Source organism: Ambystoma mexicanum, chromosome 6p (genome assembly GCF_040938575.1).
Source record: "Ambystoma mexicanum isolate Mex_15411 chromosome 6p, UKY_AmexF1_1, whole genome shotgun sequence".
Taxonomy (NCBI): domain Eukaryota; kingdom Metazoa; phylum Chordata; class Amphibia; order Caudata; family Ambystomatidae; genus Ambystoma; species Ambystoma mexicanum.
Window position 1 is genome coordinate 1,531,939,100 of NC_090935.1, and position 6,000 is coordinate 1,531,945,099.

A 6,000-nucleotide genomic window follows, 5' to 3' on the forward strand; every position below is an offset into this window, starting at 1 on the left:
GAATGTGAAAAGGCCCTATTAACCACTGTGTGGGCGCTACAACATTTCCTCCCCATTGTTCAGGGAGAAAAGGGGATTATTGAAACAAATCATCAACCTTTGCAGTTTTTAGAGAGTAAAAGAATTAGGTCAGGTAATCTAGCGCAGTCCAGAATCATTTCATGGACGCTGGCATTACAGGGTTTTCCTGTAGAAGTGAGATATGGACAAAATAAAAAGATCCCAATTGCTCAAGGTTTAGCAGATTTACATGACTGTGCAGCTGAACAAGTATCAAACGAAATGGAAGTGGAACCTAATTTACAGGAATTTGAACAATCACCACACAAAGCTTTTGATGAGAAAACATGCAAGGACTTGCCAACTGTATATGTTGATGGTTGTGCTTTTCACATTGAAAATGACAGCAATAAACAATTATTGTCAGGAATAGGAAATGTCTGGTTGAAATGTGAAGGCGTCCCCAGCATAGGGATGAGGATTGGAGCTAGGAGCAGTCAAGTAGCGGAATTCGCAGCCATTTATAAAGCAATTGCTACTGCAGTTGATAATAAATTCAGTGAAATTGTTCTGGTGACTGATTCTGACTATGCACAAAATAGCTTTGTGGAATATTTACCTGGCTGGAAAGTGAGAGGCATGATTACATACAACAAAAAGCCACTTAAACATGGAAAAATGATACAAGCCATAGACAATTTGGTGTCAGAGAATGATTTAACAATATACTGGAGAAAAATGTGTGAGAATTTAAAAACACCAGGAGAAGATAAAGAGGGGAATGATAAGGCAGACCACCTGGCTAAAATTGGGGCTGTGATGGGAGAATTGCTACCTATTGAAAATTTACTGGGTGAAATACAAATTGATGCAGTAACACGTTCTAAAGCACCAAAGGAGACAGAGAAACCAGTGGTACAGTGGAGTTATGAGACACCAGACCAAGATCTGATTAAGTCACAAAAGAATGATCGAATTTTGGGAATCTATTATAATCATTTGATAGATCCTGAACAAAACCCAGTAACAGAAAATGATTGTATGGGAAAAGAAGAGTTGAGGGTGCTATTAAAGAAGAAAAAACGAATTAGACTACAGGATGGACTCATGATTAGAGAGTCCATAACAGGACAGATACAGTGGGTGGTACCCCTTTCATTCAGAGGGCTAATGCTACACCATGCACACGATGCAATAACTGCAGGCCACAGAGGTTCACAGAAAACATTGGAAATACTGAAAGATTATGCATACTGGCCACATATGTCCCAAGATGTGGAATGATATACTAGAGGATGTCTAGTATGCGCCCAATTTAAACATGCTTCACCAATGCATAGAGCACCACTGATGGTCAGATTTGCAAATAGACTATGTAAGGCCTGTAAAGAGGTTGAGCAGAGGGAACCGTCATATTTTAAGTGTGGTGTGTTTGATGTCGAAATGGATTGAGTGTATTCCTGCACCAGATTGTGGTGCGCAAACAGCAGCCACATTGCTGGTGAATCATGTGTTTTTAAGGTTTGGGTTGCCACAAAGAATAGAATTAGACAGAGGAAGTCATTTCACAAGTGCTCTAATGAGTAAGGTATGGCAAATATTGGGTGTGAAGAGAAAGCTACATATCGCATATCGGGCGGCTTCTTCATGTGGAATTGAACGAAGCAATAGGTCTGTTGTGGACATTTTAAAGAAATTTGTGGCAGAAGCAGGTTCCAACTGGGATTTACGCTTACCTTTGGTTCTGATGGCAATCAGATCAACTCCTGCCAAAGCAACAGGTATTAGCCCCCATGAGGTCTTGACAGGTAGGAAAATGGTGTTACCACAACACCTGCTATACAGAACACATGAGCAGACACTTGTGAGTGCATCCACAGTTCATGAGTACATTGATGAACTGAGGAAGCATTTACAACATGCATTTGCTTTTGTACAGCGAAATCTAGAAAGAGCTGCTGACATTGCAAAATCATACTATGATAAAAAGACATCAGTGAAAGAGTATTGTGTGGGGGATCAGGTGTATAAATTTCATTTTGGAAAAAGTAAACTGAAAAATTCCAAATTTTTAGTAGCCTGGCAGGGGCCATTTCGAATTATAGATAAGGTCTCTCCTGTAGTTTATAACATTTTGAAGACTGAAGGTGAAACAGCAACAGAACAGTTTGTCCATGTGAATCAGATTAAGCCATGCCACCCCAGACACGAGATCAAACAGCTTGAGCGTGTAGAAACAGATAAAGTCCCTTGAACATAAAAAGGTAAAGTAAATGGGTCTAGTCAGGAGGCAGTGGCAGAGAACTTAAATAAAAATGGTCAATTATTATAGTGGCACATAAACACTGTAATATATGTAATGATATATATTATATATATAAAAAAAAGAAAAAAGTGGAAGCTGAAGTTTATGGAGTTGGTGTACACAATGAAAATGTGTTAAATATTGGATGCTGTTTTATGTATGTCGTTTTCTCTTTAACCTGTGCTTAATTTCAGAAGGCGAAAAAAATAAAGGTGAAATGTTTTACAAAGCATGTTTTATTTTTGGCAAAAGGGTGAAGTTAGTATTGTGCTATGTACTTAATTTGTTTCTTTTCTATTTGATTTAGAATATTAACATAATTTAATCGGAGGTTCCGGGACCGGAGGCCACAGGAGACGATGGAATCCTGGAGCCCACGTGGACAGATTCCAGAGATGCCCCGGAAGGGGGCAAAGACCAAGGCTGCAAAGCGATCAGCATTGAAGATGACGCCAACAATATGGATGATTATGATGTTATTCGGAGGGAACTTCAAAAATTCAGAAGCACAGGTTGTCATTGAACCTGGACCAGCATCTGGTATTGCGGAAGAAGAAGCACCAGGATTCATCATGAGTGATAGAAGGATGATTTTCCAGAACATTTATATACCATTGAATCCTGATATTTTGGTAGAAAAACATTTGTAACAATACTGGAATTAAAGCTGAGCAAACTAAAGAGTGGCTGGAAATAAGAAAAGAGGACGCTAAGTAGTCAATAAGAGATATTTTGATGCAATTGGAGAAAACATTTGTGAATTCAGCAGACATTTAAAAGAGGAGAGGAAATAGAGGAGCAGTGATGTTTGCAATCTCATTGGTAATGTCTATAGTTGGAGCCATAATAGGTACCACGATATCAACAGCCAATGCCATTTCAGTAGGGACGCTGAGTACTAAAGCACAACAACTGAGTGTTGGCCTAGAAATAATACAAAAAACATTAGATGGAATTAGAGGAGGATTTCATGAACAAGTAAGGTTCATAAATGAAACTGCGATCATATTGAATGAACAAGCGGATGTGATGCAACGTGCGACTAAGCTAATAATTAAGCATGACAGAACACGTAGTGAGATTTTGAATATAATGAGTCCTGTGGATAGACTATTAACGAATTATATGAGAGAAGTTCAAACTGCAATTTCACAATTGATTCAAGGACGTATACCATTGTATTTTGTTTCACAGGATATTATTCATCAAATGATAGAAATTTTGACCAGGAGGGAGATTGATGTGGTACAGGTAAAAATTGCATTTGAAATGGGTAATGCAATGCCATTATATGTGGATTGGAGAGGTTGGAAATTGGGTTTTTACTATGCATCCCATATGTAGCTCCTGAACTTATTTATCAAACCAAGTGGGTACACAATGTGGGATTTTGGCAAGAGGACACATTTATTAAGATTAAGACTCCAGAAATGGTGGCATTTCAGTCATGGGAGCCTGAGGTTTACGTGATGCCAAACTTGGAAACGTGTGTCAAATTTAAAGAACAAAATTATATGTGCCCAGGTATACCGTTTGTTCCTGATGCTACAGACGCCATTTGTGGTTTGAAATCTGACCCAGGTATATCAGAAGGATGTGAAGTAATCATTAGCAATATGGGGAGTGAAGAATTGGCACAGGCTAAGATGGTCAAAGGTAAATAGTTGGTCAGCACATGTTTGAAAAACCTGACAGTAGTACACTTAAATCATGGAACATATGTGGTTAAACAGGTGAAATATAATGTCTTTTTCTTACAGGTTCCAAAGGATACAATTGTGTCAATTGGAGGGTTAACATTATTTCACGTGACAAATGACATTTGGGAAAGCCAAGTAGAAAATATTGAATTTTTTCAAAGGGATGCATTTCCAATGGACCCAGACCTAGAATTCTTATTGAATCATAAAGAGAAACAAGTAGTGAAAATTAATCTAAGAAAGAACAATATTGCGGTTAGTAATCTGGGTATAATAGAAGTGGAAAGATTTAATTGGGGAACCTGGGGGGAACACTCTATAGTGGGTTTGGCTGACCTGGTGCTAATAATGGGAGGATGGTTGATTGTTTTATCAGTAAAAATGAAGATGTTGCTCATGTTGGTGGATACAACGGGGGGAGAAAGATATCCCTACACGCATGCATTTTAAAAAAAGGAAGGGAACAAGTTTAATTTCTTCCAATTGTGGCTTGGACAAAGGCCAAAATTCTCAGAAAAAGGAGGGGATATGTAGGATTATTTAGCGTGTTTTTGGAATGCAGCGCCACTGCATGGGATCAAGGTATTGCTATGATGCAATTGTTTCAAGCCATGTGTTGCCAGTGTAACATATGGACATGTAAATGGAGACAGAATACACAGGTCAAAAACAAACCATTTCCTCATTTAAAAGCACAATTTTTTTCTCTTTTCTCGCCTGAAATGCCTCTGTTGCAGGAGACACATTAGATAATTAATGAACTAATACACCTAACAAATGCCTATCACTAATAATAATAAAATAACAGCATAATGTGTTCTTCAGTGCAAAATGAGGTAGAAAAGACAAGCTCATTTTAAATGTGCATCCAGATTTTTCTCTATTTTCTCTGTGCTTTTCACGGTCCTTGCTCAGGAAACAAAACTCGAATAAACAGGAAATCAGTTTTGTTACAGTTGCTTACTGTAAAAGTAAGCCATTGTTTAGAGAAGGAGGATATGACATGATAGAATCTTATTGGGTGCACGTCACCCTAGGGGTTGTAACAGAGCTTTCCTGTAGAATCTCGGGGAAGGAGAGAGTGAGTGGACATTTTGAAATGCTTGGGTGAAGACTTGGCTGGAGTGGCTGGGGAGTTTCCTGATTGAGAAGCAGGTCCCAGTGCACTGCTGCACAGACTGGAGATTCCAGTCAATAAGCACCGGCTTCAGAGATTGCAGATCAGAACTGCATGTCCTCGCTGGGGTGCTTTAAGAGAGAGCCCTGAGCCATTTCAAGAAAGCGAACAGCCCGGAGACTTCGCGTGCTGAACAAGCTACAATTTGCCGGTAATTATCCTGCAGAGTGAGGGGGCGGTGTGTGTGAGAAATCTATTCTGGCAGAGTAGAAGAGGGAATTCCTGTGTTTAATTAACATACTGTAATGTTGCAAATTGAATGTTCTCTTGCCGTATTTCTTTTCATTTTGTTACAGATAATGTAAAGTGAATATCTCTGCTGCTGTGCAATTTCCATTTATTTCTGTAAAATGGGTAAGATGGTGTTGAAATGCAATTGTTTATAATACACAGAAATATATGAAAGTAGACATGTAGTGTGTTTTTGTTTTTTCTCTTTTCTTAGTGCATCTACCATTATAGCACTGGAAGTCTGGGGAAGATTTTTAGGCAGTGCATTTGTCATTTTTCATGTAGATAAAACAACAGAAAGAATAAGATAGCTAAAAATAAGACTTGGCAGTAAAATAGCTTTGTGCACGGTTCCACTCAGCGTATATGTGCGTGTGGCTTCTGAATGGGACATAATGAAATAGCCTGCTGGAGGTACATGAGTCAGCAGAGAGAGAGGCCTCTGGAATAGTTTCACTAATGTAAATAAATTAGTGATAAAACCACATCTTTGTTCGCTGTTGTAGATAAATCAGTGATAACAGCCCTAGGTGGCACTCCATATGAAAATGTGGTGTTTCTGAAATGTAGGACTGAGGTCTTTTAGT

At 38.7% G+C, this 6,000-nt stretch overlaps 1 long non-coding RNA gene across 1 annotated transcript in view; it reads left to right on the forward strand.

The window, feature by feature from the left end:
- Nucleotides 1-5,592, forward strand: part of LOC138510615 (uncharacterized) — a 431,158-nt gene extending 425,566 nt beyond the window's left edge. Inside the window, exon 3 of the long non-coding RNA XR_011280422.1 lies at nt 2,613-5,592. This is a non-coding gene — a long non-coding RNA (uncharacterized lncRNA). The remainder of the gene's footprint in view (nt 1-2,612) is intronic.
- The last annotated feature ends 408 nt before the right edge of the window (nt 5,593-6,000 follow it).